At 35.0% G+C, this 24,072-nt stretch overlaps 1 protein-coding gene and 1 pseudogene across 2 annotated transcripts in view; both read left to right on the top strand.

The window, feature by feature from the left end:
• The window catches only part of RGS7 (regulator of G protein signaling 7), a 500,747-nt gene that overhangs the window by 435,033 nt on the left and 41,642 nt on the right, over nt 1-24,072 (top strand). The window lies entirely within an intron of this gene.
• Nucleotides 3,330-3,450, top strand: LOC120619442 (uncharacterized; annotated as a pseudogene).

Here is a 24,072-nt window from a genome sequence, read left to right as displayed (position 1 = left end):
GAAGGAAGGAAGGAAGGAAGGAAGGAAGGAAAAAAGAAATAGAAAGAAAAAATAGACAACAGTAAAGAAAAAAAGGTAGATATTAATCAAATTATATCACTAACCACTTTAAAAACCAATGCTCTAAATATAGCGAATAAAAGACAGAGCCTGTCAGAGTAAATAAAAATAAGACCCAACTGTATATTAAGAAATTCACCGTAAGTATAAAGATATAGACTAAAAGAGATGAAGAAAGTAAAGAGATTCCAACACTAGTGAAAAGACAAGGAGTAGCTATATTAATTTCAGACAAACCCAATTTCAGAGCATAGAAAATTATCAGAGATAAAGAAAAACATTATATAGTGATAAAGAGGTTAATTCCTCATGAAGACATACAATTCTTAATGTGTGCACAACCGATCATTAAGAGTATCAAAATACAAGACAAAACCTGATAGAACTAAAAGGAAAAATAGATAAATACACCATTATAGTTGAAGATTTCAACACTCCTCATCAGTAATAGACAAGTCCAGCAGGCAGAAAATCACAAAGGACATAATTGAACTGAGTAGCACTATCAATCAACTGGATCTAATTAATGTCATAGACTATTTCTTCCAACAACAGCAGAATCCACATTATTCTCAATTCCCATGGAACCCTCACCAAGAGAGACTATATACTGGACCATAAAACACATGTAAATAAATTTAAAAGAATTTTAAAAGAAATCATGTGAAGTAACTTTCCAGACCACAATGAAATTAAACTAGATATTGGTAACAGAAAGGTAAATAAAAAACTATAAATAGTTAAAGTTAAGCTACATACTTCTAAGTAACAAGAATCAAATAAAAAGTATCAAGAGTGATTTTAAATATTTCAAACTAAATAAAAATACACATTATCAAAATTAGTGGTTGCAGTAGAGGGAAATTTATAGCATTGAAAACACATTTTAAAAATCTAAAATTAATAATCTAAACTTTTAGATTAGTAAACTAGAAAAATAGAGCTAATTAAATTAAAAGTAAGCAGAATAAAAGAAATAATAAAAATTAGATCAGATATCGATAAAAGTGAAAACAGAAAACCAATAAAGAAAACAATAACACCAAAAGCTAGCTTTATGAAAAAAATCAATAAAGTTGATAACCTCTACCCAGATTTAGTAAGAAAAAAGAAAACATGAATTACTACTATCAGATATAAAAGAGGGACCATTATTACTAATTCCATGGCCATTAAAAAGATAAGAAAGGAATATTCTAATTACCACTCTTTTAGTTATTCCACAATTTAAAAAAATCATTTAAAATAAAAAGGACTATTCTAAGCAAATCTATGCCCACAAATATTAAAACTTAGATGCAATAAACCAATGGGTTTTATTTTATTTTTTACTTTTTCAATTAGAGTTGACATTCAATAATATTTTATATTAGTTTCAGGTGTACATAGTGGTGATACATTTATATAATTTACTAAGTGATGCCTCCGATTAGTCTAGTAACCACCTGGCACTACATATGCAAAGTTATTACAATATTATTGACTATATTCCCTATGCCATACTTCACATCCCCATCACTGTTTTATAACTACTAATTTGTACTTCTTTATTCCTTCACCTTCTTCATCCTGCCCTGAAACTCCCGCTTCCCTCTGGCAATCATCAGTTTGTTCTTTGTAGCTGTGAGTTTGTTTCCATTTTGTTTGTTTGTTTCTTTTGTTCCTTAAATTTTACATATGAGTGAAATTATATGGTATTTGTCTTTCTCTGTCTGACTTATTTCACTCAGCATAACACTCTCTAGGTCCACCCATGTCATTGCAAATGGTAAGATTTTATTCTTTTTTATGGCTGAGTAACATTCCATTTTATATATACATGTACCACCTCTTCTTTACCCAATCATCTATTGATGGGCATTTAAGTTGCTTCCATATCTTGGCTATTGTAAATAGTGCTGCAGTGAACATAGGGTTGCATATATCCTTTCAAATTAGTGTTTTGGTTTTCTTTGCATAAATACCCAGAAGTAGTATTGCTGGGTCATGAGATAGTTCAATTTTTAATTTTTGAGGAATCTCCAAACTCTTTTCCATAGTGGCTGTACCAATTTGTAATCCTACCAACAGTGCATGAGGACTCCCTTTTCTTCACATCCTCACCAACCCTTGTATTCAGATTTATTAATGATAGCTATTCTGACAGATTTGAGGTAATATCTTGTTGTGGTTTTAATTTGCATTTCCTTGGTGATTAGCGATGTTGAACATACTTTAATATGTCTATTGGCCATCTGTGTGTCCTCTTTGGAGAAATATCTATTCAGGTACTTTGCCCATTTTTTAATTAGATTGTTTGTTAGTTAGTTAGTTTGTTTGTTTTTGATGTCAAGTTGTATGAGTTCTTTATAAATTTTTGGATATTAACACCTTATCAGATGTATCATTGGCAAATGTCTTCTCATACTCAGTAGGTTATTTCTTTGTTTTGTTGATGCATTTCTTTGCTGTGCAAAACCTTTTTAGTTTGATGCAGTCCTATTTGTTTACTTTTACTTTTCTTTCTCTTGCACAAAGATATATCAGAAAAAAATATATTACTAAGAGCAATGTCAGAGAGTTACTGCCTATGTTTTCTTCTAGAAGTTTTATGATTTTGGGTCTTACATTTAAGTCTTTTATCCATCTCGAGTTTATTCTTGTATATGGTGTAAGAAGGTTGTCCAGTTTTACTGCCCAGTTTTCCCAACACCATTTATTGAACAAACTGTCTTTACCCCATTGTATAGTCTTGCCTCTTTTGTAATAGATTAAATTGCCATATAGGCATGGATTTATTTGGGGCTCTCTATTTTGTTCCATTGATCTATGTGTCTGTTTTATGCCAATACCATGCTGTTTTGATTACTATAGCTTTGTACTACAGTTTAATATCAGGTAGTGCAATACCAGCAACTTTGTTCTTATTTCTCAAAATTGCTATGGCTATTTGGAATTTTTTATAGTTCAATATAAATTTGGGACTATTTGTTCTAGTTCTATGAAAAATGCCATTGGTATATTGATAAGGATTGCACTGAATCCATAGAATTTTGGGGGTCGTAAAGACATTTTAACGATGTTATTTGTCTCCAAGAACATGGTATATGTTTCCATTTATTTGTATCTTCTTCAATTTTTCTTCAATGACTTATAATCTCCTCAGTTCAGGTATTTTACCTCCTTAGTTTAATTTTTTTCCTAAGAATTTTTGATGAAATTGTAAATGAGATTGTTTTCTTAATTTCTCTTTCTGATAGTTTATTATTGGTGTATGAAAATGCAATGGAATCTACAGCTGTGCTACCCTGAACAAGCCCTATCCCGTCTGATCTTGGAAGTTAAGCAGGGTCAGGCCTGGTTAGTACTTGGATGGGAGACCACCTAGGAAGACCAGGTGTGCTGTAGGCATAAAAAATAAAAAAATAAGAGATTGTAACTTGACAAGGTCCTTGCAATCTGTGAGGTCAATCAAGGGTTTCATCACCTTAAAAAAAAAAAATGCAATGGATTTCTGACTATTAATTTTATATCCTGCTTCTTTGTTGAATTTATTTATTATCAATTCTACTAGATTTTTGGTGGAATCTTTAGGGTTCTCTCTATATATGACATCTGCAAGTAATGAAGAAGTTTTACTTCTTCATTTCCAATTTAGTTACCTTTTATTTCTTTTTGTTTCTGATTGCTGTGGCTAGGATTTCCAATATTATGTTGAATAAAAGTGATGAAAGTGGACATCCTTGTCTTGATCTTAAGGAAAACACTTTAATTTTTCCCCATTGAGTACAAAGTTAGCTCTGGGATGTCACATATGGCCTTTATTATGTTGAGGTATAGTCTCTCTATTCCCACTTTGCTGAAAGTTTTATCATAAATGGATGCTGGATTTTATTGAATGTTTTTTCTGCATCTATGGATATAATCATATGATTTTTATCTTTCAGTTTGTTAATGTGGTATATCACATTAATTGATTCATGGATGTTGAACCAGCTTTTGCATACCAGGAATAAATCCCACCAAATCATGTTGTATGATCTTTTTAATATATTGCTTAAATAAGTTTGTTAATTTTATTGAGTATTTTTGCATTTTTGTTCATCAGGGATATTGGTGTAAATTTTTTTTTTTTTTTGTCATGTCTTTGGTTATAGGATCAGGATAATGGTGACCTCCTAAAATGAGCTTGGGAGGCTTCCCTCTTCTTGAATTTTTTTAGAATAGTTTTAGAAGCATAGGTGTTAATTCTTCTATGACTATTTGGTAAAATTCACCTATGAAGCCATCTAGTCCAGGACTTTTATTTTGGGAAAGTTTTTTGATTACAGATTTGATTTCTTTAGTACTAATCGATCAGTTCAGATGTTGTTTCTTTTTGACTTAGTCTTGGAAGATTGTATGTTTCTTGAAATTTCTCCATTTTTTCCAAATTGTCCAATTTGGTGGCTTGTAATTATGCATAGTATTTCTTATAACCCTTAGTATTTCTGTGGAATCAGTTGTCACTTCTATTTCATTTCTGATTTTAGCTATTTGGGTCCTCTCTTTTTTTCTTGATGAGTCTGATTAAATATCAATTATGTTTATCTCTTCAAAGAACTAGCTTTTGGTTTTATTGATCTTTTGTGTTGTTTTTTTGAGACTCAATTTTATTTATTTCTTCTCTGATCTTTATTATTTCTTTCTTTCTACCCACTTTGGACTTTGTTTGCTCTTCTTTTTATAGTTCAATTATGTGTAAAGTTACATGGTTTATTTGAGGTTTTTCTTGTTTCTTGAGGTAGGCTTGTATTGCTAAGAATTTCCCTCTGAAGACTGTTTTCACTGTGTCCCATAAATTTGGAGTTGTTGTGTTTTCATTATTTGCCTCAAGATATCTTTTAATCTCTTTCTTGATTTTATTGTTAACCCATTCATTGTGTAGTACCATGTTATTTAGCCTCTGTGTGTCTGTGCATTTCTTATTTTTTATTTTTTTTGTTATTGATTTCTAGTTTTATACCATTGTGGTTGGAGAGGACACTTGATATTATTTCAATCTTCTTAAATTTACTGAGACTTGTTTTGTGGTCTAACATCTGTTCTATCTTGGAAAATTATCTATGTGTACTTGAAAAGAATGTATATTCTGTTGCTATGGGATGAAACACTCTAAAAGTATCAATTAAATCTATGTAGTTTAGTGTGTGATTTAAGGACACTGTTTCTTTATTGGTTCATTGATGTCAATGGGGTGTTAAAATCCCCTACTATGACTGTACTGCTGTCAGTCTCTCACTTTATCTCCATCAATATTTGCTTTATATCTTTAAGCGCTCCTGTGTTGGATGCACAAATGTTTACTAGTGTTATAACCTCTTGTTGAATTGATCTCTTTATCATTACATGATGTCCTTCTTTCTCTCATAGTCTTTGTTTTAAAGTCTATGTCATCTGATGTAAATATTGCTATGTCAGATTTTTTTTTTCATTTCCATTTGCTTGAAATATCTTTTTCCATCCTTTTACTTTCAGTTTATGTATCTTTTGATCTGAAGTGCATCCTTTGTTGATGGCATATCTTATCCATTCAGTTGTCCTATGTCTTCTGATTGGAATCTATTTACATTTAAAGTGATTCTTAATAAGTACATAGTTACTGCCATTTTATTACTCATATTTATGTTCCTATTTTTCTTCTCATTCTTCTTCTTAAAGAATTCCCTTCAAAATTTCCTGTAATACTAGCTTGGTAGTTGTTAATTCCTTTAGCTTTTTCTTGGCTGAGAAGATCTTTATCTGCCCTTTGATTCTAAATGTTAGCTTTCCTGGTTATAGTAATCTTCATTGTAGGTCCTTGCTTTTCATCACTTTGAATATTTTGTGCCAATGCCTTCTGGCCTGCAATGTTTCTGTTGAGAAAGCAGCTGACATTGTTATGGGAGCTCCCTTGTAATTAACTAGCTGCCTTTCTCTTTCTACTTTCATGATTTTCTCTTCGTCTTTAAATTTTGCCATTTTAATTATGGTGCTTCTTAGTATGGGCCTCTTAGTGTTTATCTTGTTTGGGACTCTCTACACTTCCTAGGCTTCTATGTCTGCTTATAAAAGCATGACTGCTTATAAAAGCTTTATTCACAATTATCAAAATTTGGAAGCAACTAAGATATTCTTTCATAGAAAACTGTGGCATGTACGTACATTGGAATATTTTAAGCAATGAGTGTCGAGGCACAAAAATGACATGTAAGAAACTTAAAGGTATGGAGTTAAATGAAAGTAGCCTAGAACTGCTCAAAAATAGTTTTGTGTTTTTTTTTAAAAAAAAGCTTAGCAATTAAAAAAAAAAGTGAAATAGAGGGTATGTCATAGGAGTAATGAGCCCAACAAAATCTCTGACCACAAACATACAAGAGTCAGATGGTAATATCAGCAGGTAAAAATAAATTTTATTTACATAACATCAAGTCCATTCTTCTAGAAAATCTGCTGGTTTTTTTATAGTGCCTTTGTGCACTATAATCATGACCTTGAAATAGAATATAATGAAGCCTATTAATTGGTGTTCTGTTTTATTCAGTGACCTTGATTTTATTTGCCATATGTTGTGGGTGCATTTCAACACAATAAGAGTGGTAAAAAAAAAGAGTCTCATAAAAATGACTTGTAGATTTTATTTTTTTATCTCTTGGAAGGATTAAGCTAATGTTTCATAATAAAAATAACTTTCTTCCTATGAATATTGGGTTAGGAGATCCTGCCAGTGGTTTCTCCTAGATAAGAATAAATACTTTTTCAGAAAATTAGAAAAATTGAAAATTTTGTTTTTTAAGGATTAGTTATACTGCTGTAATGTGTACACCCCATATGTTATTTTGAGGCATGATCAAAAAATTAAGAGTACATCTATAACAACTGAATACAGCACAAGACTTTATTGCCCCTATGGAATATATTTTTCTAAATATATAATAAATAGAGACTTGTTTGACATGAAAAAATGGAATAAAGTAAAAATATTAAATTTCTTTGCTTTTCATTAAAAAAATATGTATTCCTTCATTGTTCATTCACCTAGTATATTTTTCAACCAACATTTATAGGGGTTTGCTACACTACAGGCTAAAAACACAAAGTAAATAAAACATTATTCCTGTGACTGAGAAATTCTAGTCCAGGGATGAGAGGGATGGAGACTTAACTGGATAACTATCTTGCAAATATGATAGTGAGATCTATAATAGAGTGATGACATAGTGTTCTGGGAAGGACAGGAATGCTGGAGTAATTGGTTAGTTATGATTATCATGAGGGAGGAAAAGGACTTTAGGAAACAGAGATCTTTTACTTATTTATGAAAAGCTATCAAATATAGGGGAGATGTGGCTTAAACATGCTGAATGAAAATGGTATATGCCAGTGATTGTAAAGTAACTTTTAGGCTTCTATTCCCTCTATTAAATCCACTCTGTGAAGCTAGTTCTTCTCTAGGACTTGGTCAAAAAAACTTTATGGGCCCATGACTTCTTTGGTCACTCTTTGTTAAAGTGTTCTATAGTCACGTTAAGTCCCAGACATAATATTGATTAAATATGCAGTAGCAAGACATAATCAAACTACATACCTAATTTAAAATTGAGGCTTCTTTTTCCCTGGGTTCTACAAGTGAGGAAGGATGCAATCGTCGGTTTCTAATTTTTTCTCATTTAGCCTCTTTACTCCTAATTCCCATCTCACTAACCATGATTTCTGACACATCTAAGGATGGAGTGGAAGGCGTTGGAGAAGCTGGGAGAAGAAGTCTTTTCACCTGACCTGACTACTCTAAGGATTTAGTTGTGGTATTCCCTGGGCATGGCCTATGTGCCCGCCTCTATCTTATAGGTGTTTTGACAGGCACTTTGCTGACCACATCCCTTCATGTTATCTTTCTGAAAAATAATTTAATGATATGAATAAAAAGTTAAAATCTTTTGCACAAGTAGGGTAACTTATCCAAAGCTATCAAAGAAAGTATAGTATTCAGTAATAAAAAGATGGTTAAATAGGATATAGCCACAAGATAAGGTATTATATAACCATTCAAAATAAAAAATACAAAGAATTTTAAAGATGTAGAGAAAAACTATACTGAAATATAAAATGAAGTTCTCTGCACATAAAGTTATATGTAATATGATCCAAATTTTGTTCAAAAATATGGGAAATATAGTCAATAACATTGTGATAACTTTGCACAGTGACAAATGGGTAGTAGAGTTAGTGTGGTGATCACACCTTACAGTCTATAAATGTCAAGTCACTATGTTGTACACCTGAAACTAAACATAATATTGTATGTCAACTATACTTTAATAAAAATTAAATATATATGTGTGTATGTATATGTATATAGAGAGAAAAACTATTAGAAGAAAATATGCCAAATGTTGATTATAGTTATTCTAGGATATTTGATATCTTAGGTAATTTAAATTTTCTACAAAGAATATGTGTCACATTTCTACTCTGAAAAATTATACATTACAAAATATTCTTAGATCTATTTAACTAACTGATAACATCTGGGCCAAAGGGAGGTAGGTTTCTGCTATGCTTTGAAATAGTACAAACACAATCTAGAGGATGTATGGTATCACCTGAAGTACTGCATTTAGTGGGTAAAATGTAGAAGTGCTGGCCATCTTTTGAGCAGAGTAAGCACAATATTGAGTGTGGGGGTGGGGAGTGGTGATAAAATGTGTGAGATTAAGTGAGAGGATCTGAGGAATGAAGTTTAGGGCAGTGAAGCCAGGTGCTACTTACTGCTCATCTGTTTTCAAGTATATAAGCAGCTGTCACAAGAAAAGAAGTAGAATTATCCTACTTTGCTTTAGATACAAAAAAGTAGATTTATTTTGAATAAAGAATGTTTTTATCCTTCTAATTGTGGATGGGCATCACAGAACAGAGCTCTATTTTCTGAAAAGTCCAGGGTTGTGACATAAGGGTCACCTCTCCTGAGTCATTGCTTGGACCTCCCTCCACATCTAGGAGTCAATGCTTCTCATTAGGAGAAGGTACAATTGGAAAGTTATTAATAGAAGATCAGGCTGAAATTTGAGAGCATAATATTCCAACCACCTTAATGAAAAGAGACAGTACATATTTCTTTTTTATCAATTTGAATTTTAAATTCAGTGTATTACAGATTATATATGATAGTAAGCTCACTAGGAGTAAAGGAGCAAGAAAGGAAAAGGAGCTTCAGATTTAAATTCTTCTCATATTATTAACAGTGAAGATTGCTCCTTAATTGTACATTTTCCCCATGACCGAAGTCCATTATTTTGCATGTGAAATATACGCTTCTCCTTTAGTCAATGATGTAGTATTTAGTAAGACTAGGGCGTGATTTTCACACATGTAAAAACAATCATCTAAATTCTCTCTATCCCGTTTTTGTGTTGATCTGGACCAAGAAGTTGAATCCTACATTTGAGAGAGTTCTGTCATAAAAAATAATACAATTTTGTTATAATTATTTTATGTTGTCCAAACCTATAGAGAATTTTTGTAAGAGTTTATTTGAGCCAAATCGATGACATATACCAAAGAAGCAAGTTCTCAAATGTTCCAGAGAATAACGGTTTTGCAGCTTCTTTTGATGAATTTGAAATTAAGGCGAGAAAGTAAAGATTACAGAAAGGTGGCAGAGAGCAAGGTGGGATTTGGATTACAAAACAGTTAACAAGATTATGTGCTTTCTCGAGTGTGGTTAAGGCTAATTTCTAAAATGTATTAACCTAGAAGCACAGAAACACTGGACAAGGCTTGCTTAAGGCAAAGATAAACCTTTTACTAAAAAGTTACATGCCTGGAGGAAGATCGTGACCATCCATCATGACCTGCCCAGTTAGGAATTTATGATCAGATCACCCTGTTAGCTTACTTTCCATTTTAAAATCTACATTATTAATAACATCTTGAGATAAAAAATTCCTCTAAAAAAGTCTATATTCCACCACAGTAATTTCTGATAAGATTATTCTTTGATCATAACTTGGATATGTTCACCAAAGTAAATAATATTTTCTTCAGGAGACAATGTATTTAGTAGTATGTTTTTCCCCTGAGAATATCAGGTCTAGAAACCTCTTAAAACATACAAGTATATCTTATTTATTCATATGTCAAATATTTTATCTCTTCACCTTAAAATACTTAAAAATATGCTAGAAAAATTTATGAGAATCATTTTAATTACTAGATTACCAATTTATCATAAAAGGATATAACTCAAGAACAACCAGATGGAAGACACTTGGGAAGGGGTGCAGAATTTCATGCCCTCTCCAGACTCTCCAAATCTCCAGCTATTCACCAACCAGAAGCTCTCTGAACCTAGTTCTTTTGAGTTTTTAAGGAGGCTTTATATAGAGGCATGATTGATTAAATCACTGGCCATTGAAAATGATCTCAACTTCCAGCCCCTTTCCCCTCTCCAAATGTGGGACTGAAAGTTCCAGCCCTCTAAATCACAGAGTTGGTACTCCTGGTAGGCAGTCCCCATCCACGGGTGGGGTCCAAAAAGCACCTCATTAATAAAACAAAAGACTCATATTTTATTTATATTACTACTGTTAATACTTAGGAAATTCAGTTTTAGGAGCTCTGCCAAAAATGAGGATGAAGACCAAATATATATTTCTTAACATAATCACAATACATAAGTATTTACCAAATTAAAAATTAAAACTGAGGAATTTTTAAAATATTTGTTGATTCATTTAAAATAACAATAAGAAGCCAATTGCATAATTAATTCATTTGCACAATTTTAATGAAAAATTGGCACATTTTAACTATCAAAGGAAAATTAGTGAAAGAAGTGGCACTATTATACAGTTTTGCAAATCACTTTTGTTAAGCTAAAAATAAAAGGCTGAAATGAGAGGCAATACATTTATTTGGGATTACGAATTGCATTTAGGAGAGCACAGATTGAAGCAGAAACCCAAATAATGTCCTCATTACAGGGTGAAGGCAAGGGCTTTTTATGAAAAAAGGAAGATGATAATTTACATGAATGGAAGAAAAAGAGTTTCTACTGGTGCTGACAGGCTGAGTTACTCTTTAGCTATGCATGGCTGCTTTACAAACAGTTGTTTGGAAGACAGTTTGGTGTGGCCTGGTCTAAAGGTCGTTTTGTCTATTTCAAACTTTCTGAAGGTTCAAAGAGCAAGACCTGTAGCCTTTTGTCTGGAACTGCTGCTCTGGCTTCATTTTAAAATGGCTTCACTTGTGTCAACTATTTACACTTTAGTCTTTAGTCTTTAGCTTCTTAGAACATTGCTGCATTCATTCTCATGTCCACTTCTCCCATCAATCCATTTCTACATCACATGCCACATAACCTGTGAGAGACTACTGTATACTCTTAAGCGAATGATTGTGAAAAAGACAAATAATATCAAGTATTTTTATCTAAATAGTTTGATCTTGCAGAACCCTTGAAAGAGAATTGCTGGTATAGGATGTAGATTTTTGTTTTGTTTTGTTTTGTTTTTTAAGTAGGAATAATTGATGAATTTTTTCTAAAGCTCTTCATTCTTTTTCTCCTTATATCTATTAATAATATGTGAGTTCAATTAATGGATTTCCTAATATCGAGTAATCCTTGAAATCCCAGAATACACTCAACTTGTTCATGATGTGTTTTCTTAATGTGATATTGGATTTTGTTTGCTTTTATTTATTTAGGATTTTGACATGGACATTTAAAAGCGAGATTGGCTAATATTAGATTTCTTTTTGATTTCTGTAATAAAATCTTTATTATAAAGAATGGCAATGGTATTAATTTTGGCGTACATTTTCACGATTCAGAAAAGCCTCATGAAGAATTACATTATTTCTCTAATGTAGAACTCTACGATGTAAAAGGGGTAGAATAAAGCAGCATTTTACCATGAGCTAGATGTCCAAACAATAGATTACACAAAGCTTAACGGAGAAGAATGTCACACTTCTCATCTCTATTCCCATTTCTCTCACCATGCATAAGCTCTGAGTATTGTGGCTTCTCTCCATTTCTGTTTTCTCCGTCTCAAATACCGAGGGCTTGAAGGGGAGCTAGCACAGCCACGCAGTGTGACATAGTGCATCCAGAAAGCAACTGCAGCTAAAAGTCTTGGCTCAAATACACTCATCGTCCCTTATTTGCAGTTTCTCTTTCTGCAATTTCAGTTACCTATGGTCAAGCATGAACTAAAAATATTAAATAAAAAATTCCAGAAATAAACAATTCATATGTTTTATAACATATGCCATTCTGAGTAGTGTGACGAAATCTTATGCTGTTTCACTCCATCCTGCTCAGGGCGTAGATCATCCTTTTGTTCCACGTCTCCATCTCCTTTCATCTCATCACGTAGGCACTAAGTCATCTCACATCATCACAAGAAGAAGGATGAGTAGAGTGTAATAAGATATTTTGAAAGAGAGAGATGGCATTTATATAACTTTTATTACAGGATACTAATATAATTATTCTATTTGATTATTAGTTATTATCGTTAATCTCTTACTGTCTCCAATTTATAAACTTTATCATAAGTGTGTGAGTATAGGAAAAAGCATAGTGTCTATAGGGCTCAGTTCTATTTCAGTTTCAGGCCTCCACTGGGGTTATCCCATGTGGACAATGGGGAGTAACATATCAACTTAATGCCTGGTATATAATTCTACTAAATGTCTTCAAGTGTCAGGCTCTTCACTTGTTAAATATAGATGAAAATACCTACCTCATAGGTCTGTTGAGAATACATTGAGGTAATATATGTAAATTGCTTATATGTACCTGGCACATAGTCATTGTTCAATAATTGGTAATTAAATTTATTTTGGCAATCAGTCTTTCTAAGAGAGATAAGAACACAGTGGGCAAGGGAGTGCAGAAAAGTTGGCAGATAACTCTGACTTGGCATAACCAGGGAACACTTTCGAGAATCAGAAGACTTGAATGTGAGGTTTGAAACATAAGTGTCTTAGTGCCTATTGCTGCATAACAAAGTACTCCCAAATTTAGCAGCATGAAACAACAAACATTTGCTATTTTTACACAGTTTCTGAGGGTCAAGAATCTGGGAATTGCTCTCCTGGGTGTTTCTATCTCAAGGTCTCTTGTGAGATAGCAGTGAAGCTGTGGCCTGGACTGCTGCCACCTGAAGGGACTGGAGAATCTGTTTCACTCACCTGGTGGTTGGGAAGAGGCTTTCATTTCCTGTGACACAGACATCTACATAAGGATATTTAAGAACTTGCTTCCCCCGTGGCACCCCAAGATGAAAAGAGAGCCCTAAGTTGTAAATCACAGTCTTTTAAAGCCTAATCTCAGAAGTATCATACCATTGCGTTATCATGCCATCACTGCTCCCACAGCCTATGATTCACACAGACCAATTCTGGTACAGTATGGGGACTACTCAGGGTGTGACCGCCTGGAGGAGGAGATCAGTAGAGACCAACCACCCCAGTAGAATTTGGACAATGAAAAGAATTTGGAAATTGGTTTGAAACAAGGAAAGTAGACCATGAATAAACTCTAGCATGAGTAATATCTCTGTTGTTGCCATGGGTGACTCATGCAAATGCTGATAAAACCACCTTTCCAAATAATCCCTAAGCGGGAGGTGGAGATACAGAGCTTCAGAGCTATGAGGAGAGAACTGACCCTACACACTTTCCTTACTAAATACCCAGAGAAGAACATTGAGTTTAATTCCTAAAGTAAAGAAAGCCCCTCCATAGCTATATTAATTTAGGCAAGTTGTTTAAATTTTCTCAACTTTAAATTCCAAGATTTTAAAACAGAGCTGATGGTCTCTCTCACAATATTGAACAAAGCAACATTTTTGAGATGAATATGAAATCACCTTATATAGATGATTTTTGTTTCTGAGAATGAGATGACAGGTGTGAAGTAATAACTGTCCCCTGAAGGGGACAAAGACCAGGCCTCACTTGTACCTGACTCTATTCAACCCAGTGTCAGACACATAGTGGACACTTGATAAAAATATTTTAAATTCATGTGTGACTTCATAATACCTCTCCCACTCCCCTGCATACAATTCTTTAGATGACACTAAACAAACTGGCTTAGTTTTTAAACCACACAGGTTTTTCCGTCACAGAGCTCTGATGTTTGAATCAACCAAAGCACCAGTGACCAAATTCAAGCCAAGAGAACTTTGTCAGCTACCATGCGCTCATTGATTCTAGGCATTGTTCCTGCACTCCAGGTACTTAGCTGTTCAAGCTGTGCCTCTATTCAGATGTACATTATTCAACTAAAACGCATGCGAAATGCATACCCCGTGGGTTCGCTCTACAAGATGTGGGATAACAACAATACAAGTGAATTACTATTGATGACAATAAGAACATTGCTTAGAACCTGTATTGCAGTTTCTAATTACAAAAGCTTTTTACATTCATTAGGTCGCTTATTCTTTACAGAGACCTAGTAGGGTGGGTAATGGTTGTCTTTAATTTATAAACAAAAGAAAGTAAGACTGAAGAATTGAGTTTTGTTGACAGCTAAGAGTCAAATTCTTACTTTTGACTAAAAACCTGGCATTTTCTCCACAATCCCATGTTATCTCTGTTAAGTAGCATGCAATCATTCTTCGTCAATTTGCAAAGTATATCAGGGTATCAGGGCTGGATGTATACACATCAAATAGGTTTTTTGTTTGTTTTTTAGTAAAATGATTATGGAGGGAGAGAAAACTTTTCCCTTCTCCCTTTCTAGTTTCTTTGACTGGTCTAGTAATTAAATCTACATAGACAGATTAACAGGAAAAAAAGCAAATTTCATGCATATGGGAGTCCCATAAAAATATAAGACTCCTTAACAGTCAGGTAATTGAGGCTTATATACCATTCTGATCTAAAAAGAAGCGGGTACGAGATCTGGGGTCTCAAAGGAGAAGAAGACAATTTACAGAAAGCTGAGAAGAGCAGATGGTTGGTGAACAAATATTTGCCATGTTATGAAATAAATTTTTTGTATATAAAAAAATATATTTGGTAATAGATTTCTTTCTGGTGCAGGTCCGTGATCTAAGTTCTTTTAGGCAGCTAAGGGGGGAGTTAAAAAGTTCATCCTGAGCCTGCTGGTCTCCAACTGTCTTTGGCCTAAATAATCTACATGCCAAAGCAGTACATCCTAAGGTGCCATATTCTGCCCTCCCTGTCAGTTAATTGAACTTTTCATGTGTTAGATGGTCTACAGTGCCTTGAACATCTGCTCTGTCTCTGAAGCCGCTGAGAAAGTCACAAACTGGAATGTTCCATATAAGTGCAACAGGTGTAAAACTTGGAAACCCACAGGTCTGATTCTGGGTTTTCACTAGCAGGTATAGTAGTCTATAGATGTAGGGGGTGCGGTTGCCTCTAAAATCATACTTCATGTATAATTTTCAGGCATAATTTTATGTGCTCATTTGGAACTTGCCCACCAGAAAAATAGCTTCAACTAGGTAGGTATTTCATTACTGAAAAGGAATATTCAGGAAAAAAAAAAAAGGATTTCAATCTAGTTCTTGCAGACATGGTAAGTCAGACAAAGATTGAGGAGGAGGAACTCACAGAGGGAAAGAGCAAGTTCAGGAGTTGGACCATTACAACCTAGGGCTCTATGGCAGAGTTCTTCCTGCTGAGCTCTCTGAAGCAGGTGGGGGAGCGCCTCCTCCCACAGACCCTAAAAATTCATTACATCCAGATTAAGGTCTCTGTCATAGATTTTATCAAACTTAAACAGTAGCGGGACTTTAATATATTTCCTAATATCTTTCTTAAATGTCTCAGCGATATTCTTTCTGTAACTTTTGGAATGTCAGTTTTGTGGGGTTCGTGAGAAACATGTCGAATTCAGTAGCGATGATGCAGTTCTGTGTCCTCGATGGTCAGAAGGGCCCATGCTCACAGACCTGTCGCCTCTACAGCAGTTCCTGATCTCATTACTGACTTTTTTAAACTGTTTTAGAAAATCCAAAACATGTTAACCCAAATTTAAACTTTTACATTATGAAAAAAGAACATTTCTGTCTATTATTCTGATCTCTTTCTTTAGATTGAAAATAATGTGGCTATCATAAGCCTCTATGAGTGAAATTTTCCTCTTTCCCTGGCTACGTCTTTTATCCTGCCTGTTCTTTTTATTCTGAAATAGATTTGGCAATAGTGTCCTATTATTATGTAATACCTGATGCTATTTATGTAAGCCATGGGTAGCGCAAGAATAAAATTGCTTTCCCTGTTATTAAGTTGGTGCTTCTATATCCTCTGGGTTGGCAACTTTTCAAAATGATGCACCCAGATTTCTGCTCTGTTTGTTTCTGATACACTAAACATATGAATAGTGGTTGGACTGATGCTGGGGCTGGGGCCCTGAGGGCCAGCAGCCACTTCTCAGGACAGTGGGTGGAGAAGAATATTAATCTCAAGTACTGACAGTGTCATGCATTCATCTCAGGTCCTGGGAGAGTGTCAGGAAGGGAATGGCAGCCTCCAGCTCTGATGTGCTACTGAGAAGGCAGTCTCAGGGTCCACTCCGACTACAGCTGAAGTAGAGTTCTATTTGCCCGTAGAAAGGGTCCATAGATAATCTTGTAAATATAGACAGAAAGAGAGTAAATAATGCAAAATGTTAACAGTAGAAGAATCTGGAAGAAGTCTATGGAGTCCTTTGAACCATTCTTGCAATTCTTTCTACAGGTTTGAAATCATATCAAAGTAAAAAGGTAAAAACATGCACACGCATACTCATATACATACGCAAGAATGCACATAGTCTGTAAGTGGATGGCTGAGCAAAGAAAAATGGTCTCTTGTTCCCCCGTGCTGGGTGGGGGCCACCTCGCCTGCCAGTCTCCATTAAAGGAAGGTTGTGGTGGGTAGGAAAGGTCTCAATCTGCCAATATTCTCACGAGGTCAGCAAGAACTCTGATGTGGACTTTTTTTCCCCTGTTTATTTGCTTTCTCCAGGCACACAAATTGTATTTTAAAAAAGAAAGAAACATTGTGTTCTCTTATCTGCTTCAAATGAACTTTCTCTTTCTTAAGAAAAAAATAATTAAAATTAAAAACAATCTGAATAAGAAAAAACATCTTATCTCAAACCCAGAAAACTCTAGAAAATTTCTCCTCTGCTAGTTCCCTCTCAATAATTTTGTGTACTTTCTCAAAATCAAAAACTGTATTATATTTCATTATAGAAATTCCAACATAAAGACATTTTTCATTACACATTTTCAGAAGTTAGTAGTTACACTTTGTGAAGTGAAACCCTTGAAGCTGCCATTAAGAAATGAAACTCGAATGTATTAGTCTGGTGCCTGATTTGACGTACCTCAGGAGTTTTGAACTGAACTGAGTTCTGCACCCTTGCCTCTGCCTCCACCATATAATTAGTCCCACAAACATACTGACTCATTTATTTATTAAATATGATATCTGGCCTTAAATTGCTAAATTTTGTTGCTTTCTTTCCATTCAGTGTAGTTTAACTTGATTGTTTTTTAATCAACAACTTCCTTGAATCCTGACAATCTGAAAGCAAGGTAGACTCAATCCCTTGTGATGTGACTGTTATTCTTACATCAGCTTATACTGCTCATAATAATAGCAACCAACATGTGCCTCATGTGCTCTCTGTGTTGGGAACAATGCTAACCCGTTACAAACATTATTTCATACAGTGTGTCTGGTACTATCACTATCATGTTCACTGCATAAGAGGGGGACACCAAAGCTTAGAGAGGTTGCTTTACTCTTCCAAAAATACATAGCCCATGATCTTAACTATTTTGTAGTCATGTTGTTTTGTTCTTTTTATATTTTAGTAACATTTTTAAAAGTGATATAATGTGTAAATGGGTGACTTAGACTTATTCAAAGATGTTCTATATTCTAAATATTCCTCAGATGGTTATTTCAGGAAACGGTGCATTTAAGCTAAGGTTGAATGGCACTTGTCATAGAAGTTGTCAGAAGAAATCATAAATTGGGTGCTGGGTTCAATCAGAAAATATTTATGTCTTTGTCCAATGTTCAAGTCCTCCGTATTATGCTTTAGTTCATAGTGGCTGACTTGTGTAGTTTATAAAACGTTTATGAAAATCATATTAGATAATGGCTGTGGTTGTAAAACAACAAAGTAGTCCACGATATAAGAGCTATTATCTTTCTTTTTTTTTTATTGTTTTACATCTTGAATGCAGATTTTTATAGGGGATTTTAATCTTTAATTCCATAATACAGAACAATGGAAAACACAATGAGTTCCTAGGAAATAAAGCTTTTTAAACCTATGTCTACAGTTCACATTTTTTTTTAATTAATTGTTTTATTGTGGCAAGAATATTTAACATGAGATCAGATCTCTAGAGCATATTCATCTTACCCCAAATGCTATTCCTGTTGATTAGCGACTCCCTGTTTCTTCTTCACCTCGGCTTCTGACAACCACCAGTTCACTCTTTGATTCTGTGAATTTGGCTATTTTAGATACCACGGAAAACGAGAATCATGTAGTACTCGTCTCTGTGACTGGCTGATTCCACTTAGCACAATGTTCTCAAAGTTCATCCATGTTGTCACATATTACAGTATTTCCTTTTTTTTAATGCTGAATGGTTTTTCATTGCACATATATTTTACAATTTATCCATTTTTCTGTCAATGGATGTTTAGTTTGTTTTCACACTTTGACTATTGTGAATAGTGGTGCATTGAATATAGAAGTGCTAATATCTCTTCAAGATTCTGATTTCAATTTTTTTTTATAAACACCCAGTAATAGGATTTCTGAGTCACACAGTAGTTTCATTTTTAATTTTTGAGGAACCACCATACCGTTTTCCATAGTGGCTGCACCATTTTGCATTCCCACCAACAGCGTGCAAGGGCTGCAATATCTAACAAAGAACTATCTGAAAAGAAAATTAGAAAAACGGTCCCACTTACAATATCCCCCCCCCAAATTTTTGAAAACCTTAGGAATAAACTTAACTAAGGAGCTAAAGTACTTATATGTATATATATATATATTTTTTTTTAAAGCTACAAAACATTGATGAAAGAAATTGACCTGTATTACAAACAAGTGGAAAGACCACCAGCGTTCATGGTTTAAATGACTTAATATTTTTAAAATTCATGTGTTTTTAAAAAACCAAAATCTGATTCCTGTTATTATGTTGTATGGATCAGCTATTTTATTCTGACCCTGTTGTGCCCTTGCACATCCAGGTGGAGAAAAAGCACAGGGCAGTTTTTGTTTGTCCTTGGATGTTTGTAGGTCGAAATAGAGACAATTTGAAACAAAATGTTAAAGGCAGAGGAGCTCTCTTTGTCCTTATCTTGCCTTCTCTAGAGCTGAGCCTTTTTAAGTTCCCAGTGTACTGCTGCTTTTTAAGTAGTCGACTCCCACATATTCTGAAAACAATCTGCTATCGGCCATTTATATTTATCATCTGATAGATTAATTATATTGCAAGAGAAAAAACATTTGAGCTAAATTTTTATGTACCAGAAATATTTCCTTTAAACCTAACTAAAGAACTAGATCATTTGTTTCTTGTTAAATAAATGCATAATAATGATAGGCGATGACCAATTGACCAGGAAGTTGTTATAGGTACCAATGTTCTCAAGCACACACATTCACATACACACACACACACATGTGTGTGTGTGCACACACCAAAAAACAGTAAGTAAAACCCATTTTGTATTTTTAACATGAGTAGTGTTCAGAAAGAACTAGTGTGTAAAATCCGTAATTTCACTCATTCATTTATTTAGTATACATTCATTAAACACCTACTATGTATAGGAAATTTCCATCTCTGGTGACAGATATTAAACAAAGCAGACAAAGTCCCTATATTTGAGGAACTTTCAGTAGAGAAAGAAAGAATAAACCAACAAAAATAATAATACATGAGAACATTCCAGGTGGAGGTAAGTTTTGTGATAAAAATAAAAACAAGGTGATGTGATTGGGAAAGACTAGGGACTACTGAGGCCAAGTAGGGCCTCTGTGAAGTTCAAAAGGCAAAGGGACAACTACATATCTGAGGAGAGAGGTAGCATCCGGTATGAAGGATAGAACCTGGTTCATAGGAGGAACAGAAAAGCCAATGAGGCTGGGTGCGAAGTGAGCTAAGTCAGAGAGGTGCTAATGGGGCTGGAAAGGTGGACAGGGGCTGTTTACGCCCCACCTTGGAGGACGTGGCAAAGGGCTTGCTTTTACCCTAAGTGTGATGAGAAGTGTATAAAGGTTTGAAAAGGAGAGTGACGATATGGCTATAGTTTAAAAGGTCCCTCTAGCTGCTGCTATGTAGGGAATAACTAGGGGAGAAAGTGAAGAAAGCAAGAAAGGAATGATGAGGACAAATCAGAAGGCTGCTGAGACAGTAAGATGGGAGATGATGGCAGTTTGGACCAGGGAAGTAGTGTCGCAGGTGGAGAGAAGCAGATAAATTTAGAACCTGTTGGAACGTGAAGTTCATGACACTAGAGAACTCAATGAAGATGGAAGTCTAAGTGAGGACTCAACCTAGAGCTCCGATGACCAGGTTCTTGTCTTATGCCACGATAAAAAACTCAAGGCCAGATGAACGACAAGCAGGAAAGCACAAAGTTTATTAAAGCGAAAGCAGACACTTAAGAGGGAAGCACAGGCAGACTCAGAGAGCGAGTCACACCGAGGATGACTGGATTATAGGTTTTTGATTTCCTTGGGGGGCAAGGCCCAGAGATATGCTACTGATGTAGCTTCGTTGTCTCTTCCCAGTAGGCGAGGGACTCAGTTTCCCATTCTTTCTTTCTTATTTGGTGTTTCCAGAACCATCATGGAGTGAGGTGTGTGATGGGAGCCGCATTATTTGCAATGCAGATGACATTATAATGATATTGTAATTAGCCAAAAGTTAGGGCTCAGCCATAGATGGCATATAAACTGGAAAGGACTTATCTCCCTATCTCCCCTTGCCAGGACTAAAATAGGGAGAGGGCTGGCTAAACAAAGAACAGAGGGAAAAGTTCGAAGTCTGGTCCTGGATGAGAGGGGATGTCCCTAGGTGATCTATCCTGCCTCAGTAAAATTTGCTGATGAATAAACGTAAGAAGTAAGGGAAAGAGAAAAGTCAGCAATGACTGACTCCTAGGCCAGACTTGGCTATCTTTGTGGGTAATGATGGGATTTACAAAGAGGAGCTACAGCTAAGAAGGGAGTAATGTCTCTCTTTGGAGGCGAGAGAAAATAAGAGTTCTGGTTTGGACATTGTTTGCCCTTTTTGCGAAACTAAACTAAAATTAGTTTTGTGTCTAGAAGGCTTTTCCCACAAGAGGCTGGATGTAGAACAGAGTGCATCTTTATTCGCTTTCAGGATTTGAGAAAGATACTGCCTTGGAACTCTGCCCAGTCATTCACTTTGATTAGCTTTCTTCCCACCCCTCAGAGCACAGAATTAATTTTCGGCTCCTATTCTTTATGTCATTCTCTATCTTTGAACCCCAGATAAATGTTTGATGTCATCTATTCTGATTCACTTAATTAGCCTGTACAATATTTATGTCCTGATAAGTTTTCCAAAAGATATGATAAGAATTTGTCTACATTTCATTTGTCACAGTTTTTATACTGTCTATCTTACATATCTAAAAATCTAATTCTATTGAAAACTCAGCCAAGGAAATAAATTTCATAATTCTAAGGCAAAGTAATTGTTCATACTCCCACACTCTAACTCCTGTGTTTTGATTGGTTCATTTGCTAAACTATGAGACACCGTGTTAAAATAGTATTTGTCTACTTTACTGACCGCTGTCAGAACCCAAGTGACAAATTAGAGGATGATGGGGTGGTGCTGGAAGCAAGGACACTGAAAGCAGCAAAAAGTGACAGCTGACAAGGAGAAGGCAGAGGCACTCTAAAAATGGCATAAAATGACATAAAAGCTAAAAAAGCATTAAGAGTTAGGACCATCTAGCCTCACAGGCATTGCTGTCTTAAGAGTGGCAAAAATAAGTGTAGTCCCCAATAATGACCTTGAATCAAGAAGAAAAAAATGCATTGCTTTGGAAATAATTGTGTAAAAATGCAGAAATATTTTCCCTAACAGTAAAATTAAAATAAAGATTTGACTCTTAGCAATAAGTAGGTAATCTGAAAAATAACTTTATGTGACACTCTCTTTTCTGACACCACTAGATAAAAGACTTATCTTTTCCTACTTTTGGAAACCAAGTTTATTGCAACAGAGTGTGTCTTTGAAATACATCTTCTTTACAGACGTCTCGCTAAGCCGAGGTGTTTGTTCCAGGCAAACTCTCCCTGTGTGTCTGGCCTGTGAAGGGAAATAAGCCTCTTTCCTATTTGGGAACATGTGACTTAGGAGATATATGAAGGATATAGAAATATCCTTGGTAATTCAAAGCTATTGAATTCAGTGCTGTTATTGCAATTCAAGGGTAATTCTAGTATATGAGGATTTTCATGAACCTGTCATATTTGGCTGTTCCATGGTTATTGTACACCTTTTGAACTTACCGTGAATTATTTATACTGTCAGGATTTTTATCTGGTTCTGTTCAGCCCTTATGGCATACCATTAAATCATCAATAGTAACAACAGTAAAATTTACAAAATTAAAAATTGTTTTCACTAGTTTGGTAACTAATCAATTTTCCTAATTTTTGGAACTAAATTTTTACACCAAGGAAATTTTCAATGCCATCTGAGAGCTGATCTAGGTTTCATTCCTTCATTCCTACATTCAACAAATAGCTTAACAGTTTAAATCAAAAATTTTAAGGCATTGATGATAATTAAGTCCATGGACCAGGAATCCCACAATTCTGTGTTGCTTCTCACCCTCCCGTAAATGAGATCCCCGAGGAACAACCACCCAGTATGAACCAAAATGCTACTCCACTGATGGTTACTCCACTGGGATGCTAGCCCAGGACCCTACGGTGCAGTCAAGTTGTGGTGTGTGTTAAATCTAAAGGTCTCTTTTATCTCCCAAGTGAAAAATCTTTGCACGTCCTCAAATTACAACTAGCATTTTGTAAGGAAAAATAGTCATAGGAAGGGAGAGCGATCAGTCACTGGCATGAATGAAAGGCTAAGTGTGACAGAAAGGAACAGTGTATGCACACCTGCCTCGGGCCTTCGTCTCTTCCTCAAGGATCTCATCTTTTGCTCAAGGTAAGTATGACAACTTAGCCATTATCCAGTGATTTTTTTTAAAAAAATAAAAGCAATTCCAGCTGGGAATATTTTAAGTATTTTAAAAGAAAACATGAACAATGAGCAACATCAGCGATCGCAAAGAAGCTACAGGCAAACTCACCCATCAGAGTCCTCTCAGTAGCTTGTTGAGAACTGTGACAATCCGTTCGTACTTGTGCTTGCATGACAATCACTATTCTATAAAAAGGGACTATCATGGCAGGGGGAACAGACAGTCCCTAGATGTTAAATGGAAGTGACCTGATTTCAACCAGAGCAGATTAGGAGAAAGTGGTCCAAGTCACTGGAAAGGAATTTGTGGAAACGTAGCAGAGGCTCTGAGGAGCGAGAGGCTCTCGGTCGATAACTGGCCGTCATTTATTAACGCTGCCTGTCCAGTGGGATGCTCCACGTTAGCAATGATGATCCAGAAGGGAGGGCCAGGAGCAGGTTCTTGTACAAGCACTTACACTGGAAACGTCCTGCCTCGTGAATCTTGATAGCGACTCTACATAAAGAGCTGCCTTCTGTTTGGAGAATTCAGTAAATACTAAAATTGCATGTAAATGCACTCCAGTAACCATCCTTGATTTCTGTCTTTGTTTACATTTATTTCTTTCTCAGGCTTTCTCATTTCAGTAAATGGCACCCCCTCACCCCTTTGCCAATAACTAGGAGTCGTCGTGAATTATTCTCTTTCCCTCAGCGTGCTCTTTGATAGGTGTGCAGTTGTCTTTTGTCATTGTTTTAATTCGCAATT

This window comes from Pteropus medius, unplaced genomic scaffold (genome assembly GCF_902729225.1).
Source record: "Pteropus medius unplaced genomic scaffold, Ma_sr-lr_union100, whole genome shotgun sequence".
Classification (NCBI taxonomy): domain Eukaryota; kingdom Metazoa; phylum Chordata; class Mammalia; order Chiroptera; family Pteropodidae; genus Pteropus; species Pteropus medius.
Note: the sequence above shows the minus strand (reverse complement) of the source record. Positions and strands in the feature narration are given on the sequence as shown.